General features: G+C 44.0%; 1 protein-coding gene across 3 annotated transcripts in view; it reads right to left on the bottom strand.

The window, feature by feature from the left end:
* zbtb7c (zinc finger and BTB domain containing 7C) overlaps nt 1-26,960 on the bottom strand; it is a 156,450-nt gene extending 129,490 nt beyond the window's left edge. For all 3 annotated transcript variants that reach the window (XM_033033807.1, XM_033033827.1, XM_033033851.1), the window contains exon 1: nt 26,615-26,960. The gene's annotated coding sequence lies outside the window, so the exon portion shown is untranslated. The remainder of the gene's footprint in view (nt 1-26,614) is intronic.
* Between the last annotated feature and the right edge of the window lie 212 nt (nt 26,961-27,172).

Genomic DNA, 27,172 nt, shown 5'->3' with positions numbered 1-27,172 from the left:
AGAAATCGGAGGTGCAAAGGGATTTGGGAGTCATGTTACAGGATTCCCAAAAAGTTAAGGGCTTGTCCCACTTGGGCGTCATTTATGCGTCACGCAGGTGGCGAGCGAGGATTTTGAGAATCCCAAAATCCTGGGGAGTCACTGCCTACGCCATCAGGCGCCATGCGCGTGTAATGCACGCCATGCGTGCTTCGTGACGCCTAAATGATGTCGCGTAAACGACGCGCAAATGACGCCCAAGTGGGACAGGCCCTTAAATCTGCAAGTCAAATCAGTAGTGAAGAAAGCAAACTCATTTATTTCAGAAGGGCTTGTATACCAAACAGGGATGTAATGCTGAGACTCTATAAGGCTCTGGGAAGGCCGCATTTGGAATGTTGTGAGCAATTTTGGGCACCATATCTGAGGAAGGATGTGCTAGCTCTGGAGAGGGTGCAGAGGAGGTTCACAAGAATGATCCCAAGAATGAGTAGGTTAACCTATGATGGAGGTTGGTATCATCACAGGCTGTACCATCTCTGTGATCCTTTTTGCCTTGGCGATGAACATGATCGTCAAGTCTGCTGAGCCAGGGCCCTCGGACCAAGTCAGGAGTACGCCAACCACCAATCAGAGCCTTCATGGACGACCTGACTGTCACCACTGAGTCAGTGCCAGGAGGCAGGTGGATCCTGCAGGGGTTGGAGAAACTGATTGGATGGGCAAGGATGAGGTTTAAGCCAGGAAAATCAAGGTCACTGGGGCTAAAGGACAAAGTCATGGACAGGTTCTGCTTCAGCATCGAAGGGACACCAATCCCAACTGTCTCCGAAAGGCCAGTGAAGAGTCTTGGCAAGGTGTTTAACAGCAGCCTGAAGGATACAGCATCTGTCCAGGCAACCTGTCAGGAGCTGGAGAGTTGGTTGAGAGCAGTGGACCGGTCGGGGCTTCCCGGCAAGTTCAAGGCATGGATTTACCAGCATGGTATCCTGCCAAGGATACTCTGGCCACTGCTTGTCTACGAAGTCCCAATATCCATCGTAGAGAGATTGGAGAGGAAAGTCAGCAGCTTTCTCAGAAGGTGGCTGGGACTGCCCAGGAGCCTTAATAGCATCGCCCTTTACGGAAATAACACCAAGCTCCAGCTGCCCCTGAAGCCCCTGGAGGAGGAGTTTAAGGTGACTCGTGCCAGAGAGGTGATGCTGTACAGGGACTCCAGCGACCCCAAGGTGGCTCAGGCAGGGGTGGAGGTGAAAACTGGGAGGAAGTGGAGAGCCGGTGAAGCCGTGCTGAAAGCAGAGTCCCGGATACGCCACAGAGTCCTGGTGGGAGCAGTGACTCGGGGAAGAGCTGCCCTGGGAATCTTCCCAACTCCCCAGTTTGACAAGGCCAAGGGGAAGGAGAGGCGCAGGCTGGTCCAGGAGGAAGTGAGGGCAGTGGTGGAGGAGGAGAGGTCTACCAGAGCAGTTGGATTGAGGCAGCAGGGAGCCTGGACAAGGTGGGAGCAGGCCATGGACCGAAAAGTCACATGGACTGAGCTCTGGCAGGCTGAACCACAGCACATCAAGTTCCTAGCCCAGGCAGTGTACGATGTCCTGCCCAGCCCATCGAACCTCTTCATCTGGGGCAAAGTGGAATCTCCAGATTGCCCGCAATGTTCAGGCAAGGGGACGTTGGAACACATCCTGAGCTGTTGCCCAAAGGCTCTTGGGCAGGGCCAGTACACATGGCGTCACGACCAGGTTCTCAAACCCATTGCAGAAGCCATCAGCATGGGAATCAGCAGCTGTAGACGAGAACGCCCCACCACCCAGATGGTCACCTTCGTGAAGGCCGGAGTGCAGCTGCCAAGAACCACAGCAGCCAGGAATCCGTCAGGAATCCTGGCGACTGCGCAGGGCTGGCAGCCTTCTGTAGACCTGGTGAAACAACTGAAGTTCCCACAGCACATTGCCACGACCACCCTGAGGCCAGAAATCCTCCTGGTCTCAGAGGCGACCAAAATCATCGTCGTGTTGGAACTGACAGTGCCGTGGGAGGACCGTCTGAAGGAGGCCCACGAGAGGAAGATGGCCAAGTATGAAGAGCTGGTCATAGAGTGCCGCAAGCAGGGCTGGAAGGCAAGGTGTATGCCCATCGAGGTTGGCTGCAGAGGTTTTACAGGGCAATCGCTCTACAAAGCCTTGAGTGCACTGGGCATCAACAGAGTGGCGAGGAGAAGGGCCATCAAGGACATCACAGAGGCAGCGGAGAAGGCCTCGAGATGGCTCTGGATCAGGAGAGAAGGTCCATGGGGAGGAGCGAATGCCACCTGAACACAAGTCGTGGTCTGATCAACTACGGCTGGGTCGCCTGGGTGAGGGTGTCTGATGTTGAAAGACCTGAAACACCCAATGACCCCAGGTTACATCACCGATGATGTGTTCAGGAGCATCAATAGATGTATTTTTATCAACCTATGATGAGCGTTTGTCGGCACTGGGCCTGTACTCGCTGGAGTTTAGAAGAATGATGGGGGACCTCATTAAAACATACAGAATAGTGAAAGGTTTGGATTGAGTGGATTTGGAGAGGATGTTTCCACTAGTGGGAGAGTCTAGGATTAGAGGTCATAGCCTCAAAATTAATGGACGTCCTTTTAGGAAGGAGATGAGGGTGAATCTGTGGAATAACCGGTATTTGCCACAGAAGGCTGTGGAGGTCAAGTCAGTGGATATTTTTAAGGCAGGGATAGATAGATTCTTGATTAGTACAGGTGTCAGAGGTTATGGGGAGAAGGCAGGAGAATGGGGTTAGGAGGGAGAGATAGATCAGCAATGATTGAATTGCGGAGTAGACTTGATGGGCCGAATGGCCTAATTCTACTCCTATCACTTATGACCTTATGAACATTAGCAATCCTCCAATTTTGTCATTTGTTACCCATGTCCAACGATGATTCATAAATCTTAGTCAAGACTCCTGCAATTTCTTCTCTAGGTTCACGCAGTGAGTTTGTATATATCTGATCAGGTCCAGGAGATTTATCTGCCTTCATACGTCTTAGGAAGACTGTAAGATAAATGTTCCTCAAGACATCTGCATTACCCTTCCCAAGTTCCCTAGTCTCTGCAGTAAAAACAGAGAAGAAATATGTATTGCCCATCTCCTGAGGTACCACACATAGATGACTAATTTGTAGGAAGGAACACCAAATGCTGGTTTAAACCGAAGATAGACACAAAAATCTGGAGTCACTCAACGGGTCAGACAGCATCTCTGGGGAAAAGGAATAGGTGACGTTGAGACCCATTGGGTTACTTGAGGTCTCAGTAATTATCCTGACAACACTAAATTGCTAGCTATATTTCTGTTTACTGGTGCTAACATTCCTAAAATTAAAAAGGATATTATAAAACAGTAATTTAACAAAAAATTAAAGATCAACGTAGTACTTTAAAAAAAACTTTTGAATTTGGCTCTTGATCCGACCAATATACATTCACATGTCATTAAAGGCTCCCTTCTTCAAATAGCCTAATATTTAACACAAAGATAGACACAAAAAGCTGGAGTAACTCAGCGGGTCAGACAGCATTTCTGGAGAAAAGGAATAGGTGATAAATAGGTAAGGAAGACCTCTTTAATCAGGGGGTGGTGAATCTGTGGAATTCATTGTCAAAGACGGCTGTGGAGACCAAGTCAATGAATATTTTTAAAGCAGAGATTCTTGATAAGTACAGGTATCAGGTGTTATGGGGAAAAAGCAGGAGAATGGGGTTAGGAGGGGGAGATTAATCACCCATGATTGAATGGCAGAGGCTTAATGGGACGAATGGCCCAATTCTGCTCCTTTCACATGAACATGAACATATGAAGGGAGGTGAAGTTTTATAGAGTGGGAGAATGTCACACACAGAAATTTCAATCATTAGTCACAAATGTCTTCAGAAATGCTCTGTGGGAGCGTCTTGAAATTGAGAATGAAGAATGCGATGGGTGAATTAAAGTTAAACTTTCAAATTTATTATCAAATGCACGAATACTGTTCGACACAGGTACAATGAGAAATCTTGCTTGCAGCAACATTCTAGGAACATAGACTCAGACAAGCACATGTGCAGTGACAATTAATATATTTACATGAAGCAAAGCTATTGAGGTATATATGGACATGGATAAGAAATTAGCTATAAACTCATTGAATTGGCAAAAACAATTTGAAGAGCAAAATGCTCTGCATAGGTGTCAATGTTCCTGATAGAGTAATGTACTTGATTAATAGCTTGAATACTTGTCTGAAAAATCCAAAACGGCACAGGAAGACCCTAGGTGCAGTCTATGCAATTAAAAAATAACAACGAATTTGTTATTTTCAGAATTAACAATTGAGCTATGGCCTCGAGGCCATTATTGCTGCCTATCCAAAATCAAAAATTGTCTTCTTTATTATTCAAGTTGCCTTGAGTAGGGAGGTATATTAGACTGGCTGGAACCGGTTTTATTGTTTAAAATCATTTACTCACTCTAACAGCAGTGAAAGAAAGATAAGGACAAGCAACAATGGGAGAGATAAGACAGTTGCTTTGCTGTGCCAATAGAAAAAAAGAACCACTATAGTCAACAGACTTAGAAAGAGAAGTTATGAATCATGCAGGGATCTAATGAATTTCAGGCCTGAAGCAGCATTCAAAGAATACATAAATTAAACCAAACCCTCAACTTGATCAAGCGGCATGGTCGTGCAGCAGTAGACTTGCTGCCTCACAGCGCCAGACACCTCAGTTTGATCCAGACTATGGGTGCTGTCTGTACGGAGTTTGTACATTCTCCCTGTGACCGTGTGGGGTTTCTCCACGTGCTCCAGTTTTCTCCCACATTCCAAAGATGTGTGGGTTTGTGGGTTAATAGGCATCTATAAGGATAGAACTAGAATACAGGCGATCAATGGTCGGCACGGACTCGGTGGGCCGAAGGGCCTGTTTCTCGCTAGAATTTAGAAGATTGAGGGGGGATCTTATAGAAAGTTGCAAAATTCTTAAGGGGTTGGACAGGCTAGATGCAGGAAGATTGTTCCCGATGTTGGGGAAGTCCAGAACAAGGGGTAACAGTTTAAGGATAAGGGGGAAATCTTTTAGGACCGAGATGAGAAAAACATTTTTCACACAGAGTGGTGAATCCCTGGAATTCTCTGCTACAGAAGGTAGTTGAGGCTAGTTCATTGGCTATATTTAAGATGGAGTTAGATGTGGCCCTTGTGGCTAAAGGTATCAGAGGGTATGGAGAGAAGGCAGGTACAGGATACTGAGTTGGATGATCAGCCATGATCATATTGAATGGCAGTGCAGGCTCGAAGGGCCGAATGGCCTACTCCTGCACCTATTTTCTATGTTTCTATCTGTATCTCTAAACTGAACGAAACTGAAAGAATATTACAACACAAGGTAGACAAAATGCTGGAGTAATTCAGCGGGACAGGCAGCATCTCAGGAGAGAAGGAATGGGTGACGTTTTAGGTCGAGACCCTTCTTCAGACTGATCACCTTATTACTATAGTGACAGATTTTATACTTATAACATACTGAGTTAAGCTAAATGGCTACTACAATTACAACACCTTTGATTATAAATTATGCACCTCAGGATCAGGCTGTTTAGTTTTGATGAATGTTCGAAGGTCAATAAAATTATAAGTAAAACCTCCCTGGAGTCGTCAATGAAAAAAAATCTTGAAAATGAAATAAGCCTAGGCAAGATATTGTTTCTGCCTGGCAAGTTCTTAATTTGTCTATTCCCATTAATCAGCTATCAGACTGTATGTTGTTAGGTTATTGCATTTAAAGTGCAGATTAAAGCAGTTTCTAAGGCAGTGAGGGTTCCAATCCCTACTATTCATTGGGGATGCAGATTGCAGACACCACCAACACCTACTGAGGTGCAGAGATTTCACTCAGTTTACATCTCAAACAAACCAGGCAGGACCTTAAGAGTTAATAATAGGGCTCTGGGAATGTAGAGTGTCATTAGCATGGTTAAGAGTTGAGCCAAGGGCCTGTTTCCATGCTGTATAGCTCTATGACTTACCAAGTACTCCTCTTGCAAAGATTCCAATTCTGGTATTTGGTCTGGAGCGGGGAGAGGGAGACATTGATTGGGGTCTAACTTCCTTGAGTGGACGTTGCAGGAAGGGAGGGGGAGATTTGTGACTTAGAGTCGTACATCATGGAAGCAGACCCTTCAGCCCAACTTGTCCTAGTCGGCCAAGATGCCCCAGGTAGGCGAGTCCCATTTAACTGTGTTTGGTGCTTATCCCTCTAAACCTTTCAAATCCCTATCCAAGTGTATTTTAAATGCTGTTATAATACCTGCCTTAACTACTTTGTCTGACAGCTAGTTCCATGTACCCACCATGTTCTGAGTGAAAAGTTGCTCTTCAAGTTCCTATGAGATCTTTTCCCTCTCAACTTATGTCCTCAGATTCATGATTCCCTAATGCCCCTGTCCCACTTAGGAAACCTGAACGGAAATCTCTGGAGACTTTGCGCCCCACCCAAGGTTTCCGTGCGGTTCCCGGAGGTTGCAGGTGGTTGCCGGAGGTTGCAGGTAGTGGAAGCAGGTAGGGAGACTGACAAAAACCTCCGGGAACCGCACGGAAACCTTGGGTGGGACGCAAAGTCTCCAGAGGTTTCCGTTCAGGTTTCCTAAGTGGGACGGGGGCATTACTCTGGTTAAAAAACTGTGCATTCACCCTAACAATCGTTTTTTCAATTTTAGCTATTCCTCATTCCACTGACTTCTTGATCAAACTTGATCAAAAAATGAGCAAGGAAAATACATTGCCTCTTATTATAATATCAGACTGTTTATTTAAAATCTAGGATCAAGAGAAGCTGCCACACTTTTCATGACTCAGAGAGTAAGAAATAAAATTAGAGATTTTATCGTGCTTATCAGTACATCTTCCTTCTTTCGGCTTAGTTAAATCTGGAAAGAAATAATAGCTGAAGATTTATCAATTGTCCCACCTCTTGCCTGACCTCTGTATTTTAGTTCAGTTTGTAAACCTATAATTTTATCTTAAGCCATATATAGAGAATGGAATACTAGGGTGGGCTTCCCATCTCGCAAACAGCAAAGCTTCAAAGAGGGTGTTGGCACTTTAATATCCTCCTTCCTAACCACTGCAATTGAAAATGTAGTGATTGCGCACAATTTGGCGTCCCACCCTCAACTGAAAACCAGTTTGTCTTCTGCGCTGTCTCAATACTTTGGTGGTTCAAGTCCAAAAGGTTCAAGAAGACACGTTTTCTCTCTTCAGAACAGGAAGGGCAGAGGAGATTTAAGATTATCCTTTGTTGCTTCTGCAATGACATGCTGAGGGAAACAAAAAAAACCTCTTCTAAAAGATTGCTCTTGCCAGGAGATCATCTTATGCTTGCACAATAATTTTCTACCATTTAGAAATGTATCGGAACATCAGATTCTCACTTAAGAATTATCCAAATGTATTAAACGAAAGTATATGTAAATCAATGACAATAGTAATTAGATACAAAAAAATGAAGTTTCTTTCTGGAAAAAAAACTTTGGATAATTAACCTACATGTAATTTTTTTGGCTAATTATCAGATGTTTTCTATTTTTATAGTCTAAAACTTGACATTGTGAGCCAGCTCTTGTGAGTGCTCATGAGGCTCAGTGGAACACAAATCAAATTGTTGAACAGCTTCCACATATTAAATATCCCAAAAAAACTGGGACTACTTGGATTGGAATAACTACCTTCATAACTAAATGACCGTGCCAAACCGACTTAGCAAATCACACATAATGAACATGGCCTGGTTACTCTCTCTCTCGAGTTTTTAAATTAGATACCCAGACTAGACTTACAGTAAGCTGTAACATTTGCTTTGCATTAGGCAGGACATTGACTTTAATTACAGCTGTTTTTTAAACATTATTGCCCAGAAGTTTGCACACTAGTAGGGTGCCAACAATTATCTTGGTCATTGGATCTCTGGGTTTATGTATATCACCTTGACATCTGCAAACATTTCTGAGAAGAAACTGCTTGGTACAGACACTTGATTAGATTTTACACCTTCCAACTTTCCAATTCTAACACCAACAGTGATTTCCTTCCCTTTGTCACAATCTCGTCATCCCTCAGCAGGAAGGGTAGATCAGTTCCACGGCCACAGACTTCAAAACCACCTCCCATGTTTTCCTGTTTGGAAGTCACCATTCCACAGACTATAAACAGGTTTTTAGTTTTGTCATCATCTGAACTGTTTACTTCTACCTCTTCATCCACATATTGTGCCATGGTAGTCTGGTAATAGCATGCAGTTCAGTTTTATGCACCAGTGTTCTTAATCCACAAAAGCACATTAATGGTAGCAAGATCCAAAATAAAAAATAGCATTGCCTCTCCACCCTGACTAAATAATTGCAATGAGACTAATCACAGTTTATCCAAACTGACAACTGCAATTTAGTTACCGCACAGACATGACCCTGGTCTTTAAAAAAGATAATGATAAGGACATGTCATTCCTAGGACACAATCATTCATCTTAGAAACTGATGCTCAGTTTTGGCAATGATCCCCATTAAGACAGGAATATCTTGACAGGTTATCTTTAACAAGAAATCAAACTGCACGAAAAGTAAACTTGATCGCATCAATTACAGAAGATGAAAAAGACAGTTCACCGCCACCCGAAGAAAAATCTCAGCTGGGCTGGCCCTCACACAAGCCAGTTTTTCATGATGCAGTTCATTCTACAGCTGTGTGATTTGAAAGGCCATTCCAATTCAACTTGCAACTTTTGGGCTTCACTGCTGAACAGTCCTATTAATTCTAAAATCCAATCATATTCCGTGCTAATATTTCCACCAACTTCCATTGCCATTTAACAATTTAGCTAAGTCCTCTTTAAATACCTCCAATGATTAGCCTCCATATACCCCTGGAGGAGTGAATTCCTGAAATTAATCACCCTTACAAAAGCCGCCGTCACGGTAGGCAAGGTAGGCACTACCTACCATGACTAAAATTATAAAATGCTAATTACTAAATATAAATAGTAAAGGCATGGGAGAATTATGCCCATCTAAGAGATCGATCTCTTAGGTAGGCATAATTCTCCGTGCCTTTAAACCGCAGCGCTTGTAACCCATGAAGGTCTGTGCAGCCCACGTGCCGGCAGCGCTGCTTCAAGCCGTCAATATCAAGCGGGGCTGAAGGCAGCAGAAATTCTGCCTTTGCAGCACTGTGCAGGCACAGCAGGCTACTGCGCATGCGCAGCGCTAGTTTCTTGGCGGGGTTTTCAAATATGGATTGGCATTATTTTAAGTGCCGTCCAATGGCCGCCTAGCCTGCAGCTGTCTGTTTTTTCGTCTCTTTTTCTTATTTTTAGTTAGTTTAGTGTTTTGTTTTTTGAGGAGTTCTAGCTTTTTATGTGTGGGGGAGGGGGAAACTAATTTTCAGGGTCCCTACCTGGTCGGAGATGCAGCTTTTCTCCGGGCTGCAGCTTCGACCCGTCCCAGCGGCCTACCAGCGGGCCTGGAGCGGCGTCTCCTGAGGGGACTGGAGCTTCGGCATCGGCGGCGGCGGCGGCACCGGCTCAGCGGCGTCGGCACCGGCTCAGCAGCGGCGGCACCGGCTCAGCACCGGCGACGGCACCGGCTCAGCGGCGGCGGCGGCACCGGCTCAGCGGCGGCGGCGGCACCGGCTCAACACCGGCGGCAGCACCGGCTCAGCGGCGTCGGCACCGGCTCAGCGGCGTCGGCACCGGCTCAGCGGCGTCGGCACCGGCTCAGCAGCGGCGGCACCGGCTCAGCAGCGGCGGCACCGGCTCAGCAGCGGCGGCAGGGGTGCCGGTTCGGCATCGGCGGCGGAGCTGCGCGTCTCGAGTAAGGAGGCCCGACTATGGGTGGACATGGGGATGGGACTGGACTTTGTGCCTTTCCCCACAATGGGAACCATTGTGGGGGGATGTTTTGATGTATCTATCTGAAACTATCTACTACTGTTATGTTGTATTCTTTTTTTATGTGCTGCATGGCAAAAAGAATTTCACTACACCGAAAGGTGTATGTGACAAAATAAATTTGAAATCTTGTATCTTAGGAAACAGGGAGAGAAGAATGGAGCTCGCGTACCAATGATGTGGTAAGTACATTTCTTGGTGATGTTTTTAAATACTGTATTTCCCGGGGTGTGGGGGTGGGGGGAGAGCTCCTTTCACAGTTTTTGGGGAGTCTGGCCCGGGGAAAATTTGCGGGAAGGGCACGAATGTTGTGAAAGAGGGGATCAGGATAATGCCACTTGCGACGCTCCTTGCACGGAGTCGCCGTATTGAGGCGGGGGGGGGGGGGGGGGGGGGAAGTAGCAGTTCTCCGTCTAAAAACTGGAAATTTAAGGATTTGCAGGAAGCGGCTGACATGAGCGAGCGGCAGGTGAGAGGTGTTCAGACGGAGAGCACTGCCAGAGGTGAGCGGGCCGGCAGAAGGCATTGAAGTGGCGGCCAGTTCTGCTGTCAGGTCCCGGCGGCCGCTCGCAGTTCCTCGAGCTGCTTCTATCCCCGGCTACAGTGCGGTGGCTCTGCACCCGGAGCGCTGCGGCAGCGGTGAGTGAGTTACTGGCATTATCCCCGACCCCCTCCTTCTCAACACTCCTGCCCTCCCCGCAACTTTACCCCTGGCACAGACTCTCCACACGCTGTGAAAGGAACTGTCCCCCCAATTGGTCTCTTGAACAAGTGTTGGCATTCAATAAGATGACAAATGATTCAACTTTTCCCTGTACTCCCGTTTTTCCCACCATCTCTCCACCTGCCATCACCCTTCACCCCCCACCCATTCAGTAATTAAAAATAAAGGAGACTAGGAAGCCATGGGCAAATTGAATTGTTACTGTTTTTATTTTTATTTTTACGAAGTGAACAATCTGCGCATGCACGGTTTAAATTTTTTTTTTAAAGCCAACTGACAGCCTACCCTGAGTAATTACTCACGGTACGTGCCTGCTTGGAAATAGGACACAGGTATTAAGGAGGCCGAGGGCATGCATCTACACAGCATGGAATGAAGTATATTGAAAACGTTACACCCTGAGTAAAGAGGGGCCTACCTTCTTATCTCAATCTCTCTGTGGACAAATGTCTCCACAGTTTTAGTTTTAGAGATACAGTGTGGAAATAGGCCCTTTGCCTAATGCTGACCAACGATCACCCATACACTAGTTCTATCCTACTCAGAAGAGACAATTTACAGAAGCCAGTGAACCTATAAACCAGCACATCTTTGGGATGTGGGAGGAAACCCGAGCACCCGGAGAAACTCCATGGGGTTACAGGAAGAACATGCAAACTCCATACAGACAACACCCGCAGTCAGGATGGAGCCCTTTAAGACAACTCGATTGCTGCACCACTGTACTGCCCTAACACAGGCCAAGGTTGATTAAGCCATTTATTACATACCTGCATCAGGCAAATCCTCCCTACCCATTCTCTTTCGGCATTTTGAAGGGACGTTCTGGTCATTCCTCCATCTCCACATTTGGCTCCACATTTGGCCAAATAGCCAACCACACCTGCTGTACAAATATACAGCTCAAGGAAATTTGGTTCCACGTTGAGGAACTGAAGTCCAAGTTGTAGAAAATGGGAGAAATCAGGGAAGGAGAAAGATACCTGGATCATTTGCTCCTGGAGGCAATCACACCTCTTAGAGTAAATACACTGGAAATAAGACAAAGGCAAGGATAAAATGCAACAGGCAGTGAATGCAAGAGACAATATTATTAGAGGCTGAAATCCTGCACTTACAGAGTAAAACTGAAGTTTTTCAAATGATAGCAAGGAGATAAAATACAAAAATAGGAGCAGAAAGAGGCCACATGGCTTTAAACTAAACAGTGGGGGGGAGGAGACAAACTGGAGATATAAGGATGGAGTTAAAGGGAAAAAGTGTATAAGAAAAGTTAAGAAAGACACCAGAATTAACAGGGCAGAAAGGATCAGGAAGGGATAGGAGAGTATGGCCAAGTGATTCCCTGCCACAGAGGGCAGTGGAGGCCAAATCACTGGATGGATTTAAGAGAGATTTAGATAGAGCTCTAGGGACTAGTGGAGTCAAGGGATATGGGGAGAAGGCAGGCACAAGTTATTGATTGGGGACGATCAGCCATGATCACAATGAATGGCGGTGCTGGTTCGAAGGGCCGAATGGCCTCCTCCTGCATCTATTTTCTGTGTTTCTCTATGTTTCTATGTTGAAATACGAATCGATGTGAAAGGTGAGCGCGACTAACCCGCTTCCGGTTTGGTCGCGCTCGCCGCATGCAGGCGCATGCTGGTGGGACCGGCCCTGTCCGGGGATCACTCGACCTCCGCACGGCCCCTGCTTTCGGTTTGGTCGCGCTTGCCGCATGCAGGTCGTATGCTCGTGGGACAGGCCCTTTACTATTTACATCTTCCAAGAATTCAGTCAAGATCTCCCCTTCACAAAACCATGCTGACTTTGGCCTATTTTATCATGAACTTCTAAGTACTCCATAACCTTATCCTTTAAAATGGACTCTAAAATCTTACCAACCACTGAAGTCAGACTAACAGGCCTATAGTTTCCATTCTTCTGCTTTGCTCCCTTCTTGTACAACGGGGTAATGTTGGCAATTTTACCAATCGTCTGGAACCAGTCCTAACTCTAGTGATTCTTGACATATTACTATTGATGTCTCTACAATCTCTAAAGCCACCTCTTTCAAAACCCTGAGATGCAGTCCATCGGCCCAAGTGACATCCATCTTCAGAACTCTCAGCTTCCCAAGCACCTTCTCCTTGGTAATAGCCACTCCAATAACTTCCACCCCCTAACTCTCTTGAATTTCAGCCACGTTGCTGGTGTCTTCCACTGTGAAGACACATGCAAAAAAGTTAATCAATTCCTCTGCCATTTCTTTATTCCCCATTATCACTTCTCATGCATTATTTTCAACATCCACTCTTGCCTCTTTCTTACTCTTTATATATCTGAAGAAACTCTTGCTATTCTCTTTTATGTTATTGGGTAGCTTGCCTTCATATTTCAACTTTTCTCCCCGTATTGCCTTTTTTGGTTACCTTCTGTTATTCTTTAAAAGCTTCCCAATCCTCTAGCTTCCCACTAATTTTTGCAATGTTATACTGTATGCCTTCTCTTTTAATTTATGCTGTCCTTGACTTCCCTTGTCAGTTACGGTCGCCTCTTTCTCCCCCTAGATCCTGTATCTTCTGAATTATGCCATTGCTGTTCCACCGTCATTCCTACTAGGATACCTTTCCAGTCAACTTTGGCCAGCTCCTCCCTCATGCCTCTGTAGTCCCATTGCTCAGCTGTAATACCAACATCCGATTTCATCTTCTCCCTTTCAAGTTGCAGGTTGAATCTTATCATATCGTGGTCGCTACCACCTTGTGGTTCCTTTACCTTGAGCTCCCCTATCAAATCCAATGACACAATAATAAATCCAGAATTGCCTTTTCCCTGGTAAGCTCCACTACAATCTGCTGTAAGAAACCAGTTCAGAGGCACTCTATGAATTCCCTCTCTTGGGTTCCAGTACCAACCTGATTTTCCCAGTCTACCTACATATTGAAATCTTCAATGGCCACCGTAACATTGCCTTTCTTACATACCGGTTGTATCTCCTGATGTCACTTGTCCCCTATATCCTGGCTAATGTTAGGGGGCCACTAAATAACTCTCATTACGGTCTTTTTACCCATGCAATTTCTCAGCTCCACCCACAATGACTACATCTTCTGATCCTATGTCATCCTTGGTAGAACTAATTATTTGAACAAAATTTCTGGGGCAACATTTTGTCATTTTCTAAAGTCACGTTAAAGCCAGAAAATATTTTTAGGTAGTATATAATCAAAGATTTATCATTCAGTCAAGTTTTCTGAAAAGCAATTAATAAATATTTGCATAGCATTGTTAACCATAGCTCGGCATTTCAGGATGATTTTATCCTAATCACTAAATTCTTATTCTAATCAATCATTCTTTTAAGCTTAAATAATTTTAATTTTTGAAGAACAAAATTCTTTGTTAATGATAAGTGAAATTATGTCTCTGGGAAAATATGTTATAAGAACTCTGAAATAAACATATGCCAGTGACAAATGACAGGTTTATGGCCACCTTGCCCTTTAAGAGCTCATCATGTTATTCGATCATGGAATCCTCCCCTTTCCCATGCCCTATGGTGCCCCATGCAGTCTCTAGATATTTTCATGCAGAAGCCAATGAAGCTTATTTGCCAATCTAAATAGAAAATGACTATTCCTTCTCATGCAAACAAAATTTCTTACAAGATTTATTATTATATTTTTAGGATACAAAATATCTCCTTTTAATCTAAATCTAAGCTTCAACAGTACCAATACATTTTTGGGTTATTCAATATTTAATCAATATCCACAGCACATCATTCACATTTAATGAAATCTATGATTATAAATTCAGCATAAAAATGTGAACTTTGCAAAGGGGCTTTTTCTTCTAGAGACTTCCTTGGGAACATACTGGGAGCTAAATATAATGGCCAAACAAATTAGTGCAGGGATTTCAATGTATCATTAACCCAAGCACAGAAGGACACAAAGAACTGGTGTAACTCAGCAGTTCAGGCAACATCTCTGGAGAACATGGATAGAGGAGGGGTCAGGGCCCTTCTTCATTTGGACAGATACATGGACAGGAAAGCTTACGAAGGATATGGTACGAATCGGGGCAAATGTAGATGGCTTCAGGTTGAGACCCTTCTTCAATACCCCATGCTTGTTGATTGCTGGGTATATTAGTAGTGAGTCAATATCTGGAACTTCTAATTACAATTAACGCTATCCTCTAATACCTAAATCTAGCCCTCTCTTGAGGGGAGTTGCACTATTGTGGGAATGGATGTTGGCAACAGTGCAGGAAATAATTAGGGCCTGGGAATGACACAACATAAGATGCTGACTGCATGGAGGACTTGCCAGTAGAGGTGAAAAACAATAGGATTGATGTCTTCTGTCTGCAGAGGCACAAATTATCCTCCATCCACACGATCAAGTCAATAGGTAACTTCCAATGTTATTTTATCTGTATAATTAAAAGTCTCATCTTGACCACTTCCTGTTTGCACTGTGCTTTGATTTTAGAAAAAACGCTACCACATATGGCTGTTTGGCCTTCTTACTCAGAGTCCTCCTCCGTTGCGCAGGCCCTGAGGATTTTTCCCATCGATGAAAAATAAAAGACTTATTAGTGTTTAAAAAATCTTGCGTTTCTCTCTCCTGTCAATCACCGCCATGGAGGCCATGTCCCTTCCGGTGGGAGGGACTTTAAAACCCGGAAGTGTGGGCGTGGCTCAGTTTATCTGCAAGATGGTGAGGGAGAGGTCACGACTCTCTGTCTGAGCTGGGAAACTACAGAACACTGTGAGTATGCAATGTACTTGAATAAATGATTTATTAGCCCTTAATGAAAATGAAATGAGTTGTTTGGCCTGCCCTTTGCTTGAAACTGCAATGGCAATGGAAATGAAGTGAAAATGCAATGAGCTGTTTGGCTTGAGCCGGCCATGTGCTTGAAACTGCAATGGCAATGGAAATGTAGTGAAAATGCAATGAGCTGTTTGGCTTGAGCCTGCCATGTGCTTGAAACTGCAATGGCAATGGAAATGTAGTGAAAATGCAATGAGCTGTTTGGCTTGAGCCTGCCCTGTGCTTGAAAGTGGAATGGAAGTGGTGAAAATGCAATGAGCTGTTTGGCTTGACCCCTGTGCTTGAAAGTGCAATGGCAATGGAAATGAAGTGAAATTGCAATCAGCTGTTTGGCTTGAGCCTGCCCTGTGCTTGAAACTGCAATGGCAATGGAAGTGAAATGAAAATGCAATGAGATATTCGGCCTGCCATGTGCTTGAAACATCAATGCAATTGGAAATGAAATTAAATGAGTTGTTTGGCCTGCCTGAAATCACTAATTTTGGTCCACAAGGCCCCTATTAGCCGAGAAACCAGTCCCTTTTGCCCAAAATGCCCATATTAGCCAAGGAGGAGATTTTGGCCAAACAGGAAAAGTGCCTTTCACTGAGATTTCACTCAGATTTTTATTTTAAGAGCCCCTTCGGCCCATCAGGCCTGTACTAGCCCAGGAGTCCCTTCGGCCCATCAGTAAGTATTCCCCCTGTAAGTATTAAACCTCACCCCAGTATTTTTCTCCCTCCCTTCATTTGCTCCCTCCCTTCATTTGCAGGCCAGGATAGACTTTCCTCCTTCATTGCTGTGATCTGCAGAAAAAGATGAAAAATGGCTAAAATTGATTCTCCACCCTCTCCTCCTTCTCTCTCACACAGAGTCTCTCACCTGTTTTGGGCAGAATTTCTGGCAGTTTCTGAACTGCCAGCCCACCAGGCCTGAGTGACTGAGCTGCCAGCCCACCAGGCCTGAGTGACTAAGCTGCCAGCCCAGCAGGCCTGAGTGACTGAGCTGCCAGCCCAATAATCCATTTGGCCCACAATGTCCAAACTAGCCCTCTGGAAACCAGTCCCTTCGGCCCACAACACCCATACTAGCGCTCCAGAAAGCCTATCCCCCCCCCCACTGGCCAGCAATATTGTAATTGGTGGAGAGGTGGAATATTGCGTTGAGGGATCAGCCCTCCCGTGTGAACATGGGACCCAATGGGTCCCACTTAGTCTAGTATTCACTAATTCTTGGGCAGTACTCAATTCATCATAATCCAACCATGCATGTAACAACAACTTCTACAAATAAATACTCGTAATGGCTTTGTCAGCAAAAGAGACTGTTCAACATTCACTGACATAGATCCCTTTCTACTGAAGGACAATATGGTGCATGACTAAAAGGAGCAAGAAACCAACTTGAAGGGAGAGGGTACCTGTACAAGCTAAAATCCATGAGCGAGTGTGCCTGTCAATTTGGTATGGTTGATGAGGGACTGACTGGCAGATGGAATGAGGCCATTGCAAATGACTTTCTGCATTTTTAATCACATTTGCAGAGAACATACATCAAGATGTTGCCTGAACTGAAGGACTTTTGTAAGAGAGTCAAACGGCATTGAAACAGGCACTGCCCAGTCCATCATCGGCTCTGACCTTCCTTCCATCGAGGGGATTTATCGCAGTCGCTGCCTCAAAAAGGCTGGCAGTATCATCAAAGATCCACACCATCCTGGCCACACACTCATCTCCCTGCTACCTTCAGGTAGAAGGTACAGGAGCCTGAAGACTGCAACAACCAGGTTCAGGAATAGCTACTTCCCCTCAGCCATCAGGCTATTAAACCTGGCTTGGACAAAACTCTGATTATTAAGAACCACTTTCTGTTATTTGCACTTTACCAGTTTATTTATTCATGTGTGTATATATTTATATCATGGTATATGGACACATTTATCTGTTTTGTAGTAAATGCCTACTATTTTCTGTGTGCTTAAGCAAAGCAAGAATTTCATTGTCCTATACAGGGACACATGACAATAAACTCACTTGAACTTCGGCCCAAATGGACAATGCCAACCTAGACACCCCTTATAAGCTAGTCCCATTTTCCTGCGTTCAGCCCAAATCTCTAAATATTTCCATGTTATGGTCCAAATGTCTCTTAAAGATTGTTATTGTACCTGACTCAACTACTATCTCTGGCAAAAAAACAAAGTGCTGGGGTAACTCAGCAGATCTGGAAGACATAGATGACACATAAGGCACAGGCATGGGGAATCCGTTGTTCATAACATTGGGTTGTAAGCTACCCAAGCAGAATATAAGGCGAGATGACCTTCCAAAGGTATAAAACATTATGAGAAGCACATATAGTGTAGATAGAAATAAATATTTTCCCCTGGTGTGTTAAACATAATAAGGCAAAGATGAGAGGGACAAATGTAAAGGGGATCCGAGGGGAAAGTTTCTTTTCACAGGGAGCGATTGCTATCTGGAATATGGTGCCAGAGGTGGTGGTGGAATCACATACAATCACTGTGTTTCAGATGCATTTAGTCATGCATTTGAATAGGCAAAGTATGGAAGGGTACAGACCTAATGCAGGATTAGCATAAATTAGCAAAATGGTCAACTTGGATGTGGCGGATCGAAGGACCGTTTCTGCACTGTATCTAGCATTCAATACTCCTACTTGCCCTCCCCTTCATTTTAACAAAGACATGTAGAGCTTGAACATTCACTGCCACTAAAACATCCAATTTTCAGGCCATCTGTCTGCAAAAAGCCTACTTCATTAAAGTCCTGTCTGATCCATCAAAGTTGTCCTTCCCCAAATGAGGCATTCATTTTAGGAACTCAAACCAGGGCAGGACCTTCACAGTGATCGTTCAAATTCATTTGTTCAAACTTGACTTAAAATTGACTTTGACTGAGCCCTGGAGAATGTGGTAGACCTGAAGGATATATGAGCATAAATACATAGTTCCCTGAATGTGGCATCACAGGTAGATAGGGTGGTGAAGAAGGTTTTTGGCATGCTGGTGTGCATCAATCAGGGAGATGAGTATAGGAATAGGAACGTAATGTTTAAGTTCTGCAAGCCATTCGTGAGGCCTCGCTTGACAAAAGGTGTTCTCACTGGCAACCAACAAGAAAAAGCCACACCATTTATTGTGTTTAAGAAGGAACTGCAGAGGCTGGAAAATCGAAGGTAGTCAAAAGTGCTGGAGAAACTCAGCGGGTGCGGCAGCATCTATGGAGCGAAGGAAATAGGCAACGTTTCGGGCAGAAACGTTGCCCGTTTCCTTCGCTCCATAGATGCTGCTGCACCCGCTGAGTTTCTCCAGCACTTTTGTCTACCATTTATTGTGTGTGTACTTATTGAAGGTTTAGTATCAAATATAGGGTGACTAATGCAGTACAATTAATTTAATTTATATTTAAATACCTTTTAAAAATATATTTAAATACTTTCTAAAAGTTAAATTAGAAACATGAATTTTACTTGTATATTGTCCTGGGGGTGGAGTTGGATCCATTGGAGGTCGTCTTGGAGGAGAGGATACTCCTCAAACCGTGAAGTATTGTGGACAATACAGCTCATCCCATCCATGACACACTGGTTAACCTGAGGAGCACTTTCAGCAACAGACTGGTTCCACCAAGATGCAGCACAGAATGCCACAGGCGATCCTTTTTCCCTGCGGCTATCAAACTGTACAACACCTCCCCCTTCTATCATGTGGTAGACTGACTTCCCTCCCAATCTTTGCACATCCCCAATCCTGGACTTTCCACACGTCACTTTGATTTTGTGTTTCATGTATCTTGTTGTGTTTTATGACTGTTGGCAGACCAATTTCCCTCCTGGGAAAAATAATCTATCGTATCGTATGTACAAGTAAGGCTTGTATACACACAGCCAACCATCAAGAGCATCTGTGAAAAAACTTGTAATCCTGATTTCTGAGAAGAGAGGATGAAATATAGGCATGGCTCAATTCAAAAGTGCTTCAGTAGTTTCCCTTGCATAACAGTGGATAGCAAGTTGTGAGATATTATAAATAGCTTCAGATAAGTTCATGTCATAGGAGCAGAATTACACCATTTGGGCCATCGAGTCTACTCCACCATTCAATCATGGCTGATCTATCGTTCCCTCTCAACTCCATTCTCCTGCCTTCTCCCCATAACCCTTGACACCCATACTAATTAAGAACCTGTCAATCTCCCCTTTCAAAACGCCTAATAACTTGCCCTCCACAGCCATGTGTAGCGATGAATTCCACAGATTCAACACTCTCTGACAATAGAAACTCCTCAACCCTTTCAGAAGGTATTCTGCCCTAGACCCTCCCACCAGTGGAAACATTCTCTCTCCCTATTCTGGCCTTTCACTATTCACTAAGTTCCAATGAGGTTTCCCCCTCATCCTTCTAAACTCCTGCGAATACAAGCCCAATGCTGTCAAATGCTCATCATACGTTAACCCAATCGTTCCCGGGATCATTCTGGTAAACCTCCTCTGAACCCTCTCCAGCGTTGGCACACCCTTCCTCAGATATGGAGCCCAAAACTACTTACAATACTCCAAATGCAGTCTGACTAGTGCCTTATAATGCCTCAGCATTACAATAGACAATAGGTGCAGGCGTAGGCCATTCAGCCCTTCGAGCCAGCACCGCAATTCACTGTGATCATGGCTGATCATCCACAATCAGTACCCCGTTCCTGCCCTCCCCATATCCCTTGTTTCCGCTATCTTTAAGAGCTCTACCTAACTCTCTCTTGAAAGCATCCACTGCCTTCTGAGGCAGAGAATTCCATAGATTCACAACACTCTGGGTGAAAATGTTTTTCCTCATTTCCGTTCTAAATGGCCTACCCTTTATTCTTAAACTGAGGCCTCTGGTTCTGGACTTGTTTCCTGCCGCTAGCATGTTCAATCCCTTAATAATAAGATCCCCTCGCATCTTTCCATATTCCAGTGTATACAAGCCCAGTCACTCCAATCTTTCAACATATGACAGTCACGCCATCCCAGGAATTAACCTTGTGAATCTACGCTGCACTCCTTCAATACCAAGAATGTTCTTCCTCAAATTTGGATACCAAAACTGCACACAATACTCCAGGTGTGGTCTCACCAGGGCCTTGTACAACTGCAGTAGGACCTCTTTGTTCCTATACTCAACTCCTTTTGTTATGAAGGCCAACATGCCATTAGCTTTCTTCACTGCCTGTTGTACCTGCATGCTTTCTTTCAGTGACTGATGTACAAGGACACCCAGATCTGGTTGTACTTCCCCTTTCCCTAACTTGACACCATTCAGATATTAATCTGCCTTCCTGTTCTTGCCACCAAAGTGGACAACCTCACATTCATCTGCATTAAACTGCATCTGCCATGCATCTGCCCACTCATCCAACCTGTCCTAGTCACCCTGTATCCTCATAGCATCCTCCTCACAGTTCATACTGCCACCCGTGTGTCATCTGAATGTTTACCTGGATTTTCAGAAAGCCTTTGATAGGGCGCCACACGTGAGGGTGCTAAAGAAGAAGAGAGCCTATGGTATTACATCACTGTTTTTACACTTAAGTCCTCTCGAAATGAATGCTAACATTGCATTTTCCATCCTTCCTTTCAACTTGCAAATTAACCTTTTGGGAATCCTGCAACAGCACTCACAAGTCCCTTTGCACCTCCGATTTCTGAATCCTTTAGAAAATAGTTTATGCCTTTGTTCCTGCTATCAAAATGGGAATAAAGGCATAAACTATTTTCTAAAGGATTTGCTGCGCTGTATTCCATCTGCCACTTATCTGCCCACTCTCCTAACCTGTCAAAGTCCTTCTGTAGGGTCCCCCCTTTCTCCACACCACCTGCCCCTCCACCTATCTTTGTATCATCTGCAAACTTGTATACAAAGCCTTCAATTCCCTCATCCAAATCATTAATATACAACATGAGGAGTAGCAGCCTTGTTGAATACCGCTTCTCAAAAAGCTCCCTTTATTCCCACTCTCTGCCTTCTACCAATCAGTCAACCTTCTATCCATAGGTACACAAAATTGCTGGAGGAACTCAGCGGGTGCAGCAACCATCTATGGAGCGAAGGAAATAGGCGACGTTTCGGGCCGAAACCCTTCTTCAGACCTTCTATCCATGCTCTCTAATACCACGGGCTCTCATCTTCTTTAGCATCCACACATGCGGTGCCATATCAAATGCTTTCTGAAAATCCAGGTAAATATCTAGACTCTCCTTTATCTATCCTGCCATTTATTTCCTCAAAGAAATCCAACAGATTCAGATAAGGTCTCCCCTTCACAAAACCAAGCCTATTTTATCATGTGCTTCTAAGTAATCGGAAATCTCATCCTTTATAATGGAATCTACAATCTTACTGAAGTCAGGCTACCGGCCTCTAGTTTCCCCTGTTTTGCTTCGCTCCCTTCTTGAACAGCGGAGTAATATTTGTAATTTTCCAGTCCTCTGGGACCACTCCTGACTAGTGCTTTTAAAAGATCACCAGTAACGCCTCCACAATCTCTAAGCTCAGTTCAGTTTATTCAGTTCTGTTTAATGTCAAGTGTTGTGAGGTACAGTGAAAAGCTTTTGTTGCGTGCGAACCAGTCAGCGGAAAGATAATACATGATCACAAATGAGCCATTTACAGTGTGTAGAGATTTAAGAGTGTGGTGCGAATGTAAGAAGGGATTGTGGATCTACTTCTGTGGTTAGCATGCAAATAGTCGCCTAGGTTGAGCGACATCTTGGAAGCAGCTAACTTTCAGAATCTTAGGGTGTATTCCATCTGGTCCAGGAGACTCATCCACCTTCAGATCCAAAGAAGTCAAACATAAAGATGGAGAGGAGATGATTGCCCACCTCTTTGCAGTGCGTGGATTTGCTAAGACGGTCTGGAGAAAGATGAAAAAGTCCTTGTCATTGTTAGCAGTGACTTAACAGCGAACTCTGATTTATGGGCTATTCTTACGGACGCGCACAGAGACAGACATCATGCCGCTGGTAGACCATTGATTTGGTGAATGACGCTCTTTGGTCTGCCTGAAACATGTTGTTCTTCCAGCACAGCACAGTAAGAGAATGCTGCTGACTGGCCCATTCCAAACTGCAGAAGAACGTGCTGGAAACATAGAAAATAGGTGAAGGCCATTTGGCCCTTCGAGCCAGCACTGCCATTCAATATGATCATAGCTGATCATCCAAAATTAGCACCTCATTCCTGCTTTCTCCCTATTTCCCTTGATTCCGTTAGCCCTAAGAGTCTGAAGAAGGGTCTCGACCCGAAACTTCACCCATTCTTTTTCTCCAGAGATGCTGCCTGTTCCGCTGAGTTACTCCAGCATTTTGTGTGTAGCCCTACGAGCTATATCTAACTCTCTCTTGAAAGCATCCAGTGAATTGGCCTCCACTGCCTTCTGTGGCAGATAATTCCACAGTCATATGTTGATAAAATGGAACAGCTGGGCTTGTATACTCTGGAATTTAGAGAGGGGATCTTATTGAAACATATAAGATTATTAAGGGTTTGGATACGCTAGAAGCAGGAAACATGTTCCCAATGTTGGGGGAACCAGAACCAGGGTCCACAGTTTAAGAATAAGGGGTAAGCCATTTAGAACGGAGATGAGGAAATACTTTTTCACACAGAGAGTTATGAGTCTGTGGAATTCTCTGCCTCAGAGGACGGTGGAGGCCGGTTTTCTGGATGCTTCCAAGAGAGAGCTATATAGAGCTCTTAAAGATAATGGAGTCCAGGGATACGGGGAGAAGGCTGGAACTGGTTGTGGATGATCAGTCATGATCACATTAAATGGCGGTGCTGGCACGAAGGGCCGAATGGCCTACTCCTGCACCTATTGTCTACTCAGAACTCTCTGGGTGAAAAAGTGCTAAGGGACACATGGAAGTTCCGACTACCCAAGGCGAAGAGAACCACAGTCTAGAGTTGCTCTGCTGCTGGACATTGAGGGGCTGAGTCTGGTGGGGATATCCCTCAAGCAAGGGAAGGGACATCATCCATGGGGGCCACATGAGTGGCAATAGTACAATGTGTAAAGAAAAAGGAAAATGCTAACACTACTGGACATAACACTAGCAATACTTAATGTATAGACACAAAGGATTTTTGTAGTGTTTTTATTTTATATTACGAATAAGGTTTATTTTGAAATGAAAACAAAAGAATGATAGCCACTGGCAATGCAAGACGCACTCTGCACTGAAGTTGTATATGAGAGGGCAGCAAGTGGCAGATTTTAGAGAGGCTATCAATGTGGAAATGTTGACATGTAGCACATCGTTCCATGCTAATGTTTAATTATGATAATTATCCCCTGTACAAACACCAACACCCTTGCATCTCTTCCCCCTCTATGGATGCCATTCTACTCATTTCCCCTTCATGCTGCAAAAAATCTTCAGTGCTTCCCTGTTCATAACACTACCTTCAAAGGGCTACAGAAGGTACCATACATTTGCAGAGTTGTTCAAAGAACATTCCAGTAATATTTACCATTATCTTTCATTTAGTAAGATCATGGTTGACCTTTCAACTCAATGCCAACTTCCTGCAGCAACTCAATTCTCCCCAACAACAGCCATATTAAGTAGATCAGTAATTAACTCAACTATATTGGATGGCATCTTTAAATAGCACTGGTGGGAATGATTTCCTGTTCAACTTTGAAGTTAAAAAATTGCAGAACTCAAAAATTGCAGAGTTTGATCAGCAAATTTGCTGTTCAACGCTACTTATTCTATATACTGTCAGTCAAACTCATTGTCTGTATATCATTGCCTTGACCAATCTAAAATTCAAAATAATTTTGTGGGTGATGGTAACAATGCAGGACAGCAACTTCAATCGAGCATGATCTGGCTCATAAAATTTATTCCAACAATGCAAAACCTGTACATTTTCATAAACAACACGTTTTTCTCCATTCTACATTTCAAAATAAATTCCTTTCAAATCTACTTTTCTAATTTACCACAAAGCACAGTTCTCTCTTTCATCTGTAACAGTTTTCCTCTCTCCACACATGCTGTCTGACATGGGTACTTCTAGCATTTTCTTTATTTTAGATTTCCACAAATAGCAGTAGAAAAATGAAACTGCAGATACTGCCTTAAAAAAAAAGTGCTGTAGTAATCAGCAGGCCAGGCAGCATCTCTAAGGGAACGTGGATCCTAAGTTTTTCAGACCTTGACTTCAGAGTATGAAGAAGAGGCCAATATGCAACCTCACCTATTTATGTTCTCCAGAGATGCTGTCTGACCCACAGAGTTATTCTAGCACTTTGTGTCTTTTATTGCTGGAATTGGATCGTTTTGTATCTTACAACATAGTTTGTTTCTTCTCTCTGCTGTATTTATTCTCTTCCTATTTACATCAATTTCAGCCAGCACAAACTGCAGTATCACCAGTTTAGTCACTAATTTAAGAAGCAATACTGGTAAATGTACTTAATTTAGACATTTAGTTCACAAACATGTACTATCTTTCGGTCTTTCTCCAGAGATTAAAATACATGAATTTATCCAACACAGCACACATTTTTGCAGCTTTTAGGTTTTTGTCCAGCAGCTTCAAGTGGTACTTTTACTTCATCACAATAATTGCTGAAAGCATTTACTTGGACAATAAGCCAAAATTGAAAATAAATGTTATTTGCTCTTTGCCTTACTGCGGGTAACCTAGAGTAATTATTCAGATTTCTCAAACTGACCATCCTAGGCCATATTGGGATGCTGGCGTTTCCATGGGAAATGGTCTGATATTTTAACTATGATACATATTTCAGCAAATAGCTGTTAAAAAAAAAAAAAAGAACAAATACTAATTATTCATACTAACATAACCTTCTTTTAAAAACAATTTTATCAATAAATGTTTCAAAGAAAAACTACCATGGGCTCAGTATCTATTTCTCAACCAAAAATGCAATTAACTATATTTGGATCTCCAAATTGTGAATAAACCTTGACATAAGTCTGCTTTCCAACCTTATCGTTTTTAAATTGTTGCCAGTTAACTCAACAGACTTGATAATTTTTTTCATCAACACATCAAAGAAAATAAATATTTCTACTGTAGAAAATACTACAATCACCAAATCCCTCAACTTTCCCCTTTCACAATCCTTTGTATGTATAATGCAGTTTTAGGACAATCGCTCCCTTATGAAATTTAATTAACTTCTCAGAACTGCCCAACTCTTAACCTCCCAGCTAATACAATTCCTTAATATTACCCCAAATCCTTGAAAGAAATCCCTGACAAAGGGCTAACACCATGTTATCTATCTTCTGGATATGTACAATAACCTGCTGAATAAGCTATCTCAACTACAGTAGTGCTACAGTTAACTATGCTACAGCTCCGATAGTACTACAATTAACTATGTTAACTTCACAATATAAAGAAAAACATCGGGGGCAGTCAGCGGTCACGTGTAATTAATGACCAACTGTGACACAGTGGAGACATATGAGGCTTGTGGTACCCCATTTCAGCAAAGAGTCAGGGGAAGGAAACTTAGCCCACATAAAATAAAACATCAGATTAAATAATAGTACTATTTAAATAATTAATTCAGATCGTTCATGTAGAATGCTTCCACAACCAAGGCATCTACAATACTGGAGAATCCTGTGACACACCCATACCTGTGAATATTCTCCAATACAACCACTGACAAGCTCCCGTAAGATTATTCCAGAAATCAGTGAATGAGCTGACGGCACATACCTTACAACAGTTATCACTGACAAACTCGTTGCCTCTGGATTAACGGATTCGTTTATAATCTACCACCTATTTCTATGTGATGCAAATTGCGTGACAAACTCCCTCAATCCTCTCGCCTGGCAACTGAGTGACATTTTCCTTGTCCCCCCCCCCATCCAGACACACTAGACCTACTGACAATCCCTGGGAAAGTATTAGACTGTCGCGAAGCAAATACATGATCTGTCCAAAACTAAAAATCTCCAGTGCACGCTTTCCTTTTATACCAGAAAAATAAAATAAAACATCCTGACAAGTTTACCAAGATATACTGCAATAAATTTCGCATCGAAGCACACAGATATTCAGACAGTACCTGTTGTGTCTTCTCCAGCCAGTGTTAACTGCTGTTATTTATTTTCCCCTTCAGATTTCTTTTAAATTTCTCTTCCCTCCATCAGCCCACAGTCCCTGCTGATGGTGTGTCAGTGAATCAGGAGCCCGGATGGATGCGTGTGTGTGTTGTGTGTGTGTGTGTGTGCGCCTCCACTCGTCTCTCTCGTCTCTCTCTCACTCCCATCCCCTCCCCTGGCTGCAGTTGCGAACGATGTGGTTGCTAAGAGAGGTGGGTGATGGGGGGGGCGGACAAACCCCCCCCAGCGCCCAACATTACAGTAAAAAGGAGAGGAAAAAAAACAGATAGATTGTCCTTCCACTCACGTCGCAGCCTTGGTTCACAGGTGTGTGGGTGTGTGTGGGAGGGGTGTGTGTGTGTGGGAGGGTGTGTGTGTGTGGGAGGGTGTGTGTGTGTGTGTGGGGGGGGTGTGTGTGTGTGGGGTGTGTGGGAGGGTGTGTGTGTGTGGGGGGGGGGGGGGGGTGGGAGGGGTGTGGGGGGCGGTGTGTGTGTGTGTGTGTGTGTGTGGGGGGGCGGGGT

This window comes from Amblyraja radiata, chromosome 1 (genome assembly GCF_010909765.2).
Source record: "Amblyraja radiata isolate CabotCenter1 chromosome 1, sAmbRad1.1.pri, whole genome shotgun sequence".
NCBI classification, from domain to species: Eukaryota; Metazoa; Chordata; class Chondrichthyes; order Rajiformes; family Rajidae; genus Amblyraja; species Amblyraja radiata.
Note: the sequence above shows the minus strand (reverse complement) of the source record. Positions and strands in the feature narration are given on the sequence as shown.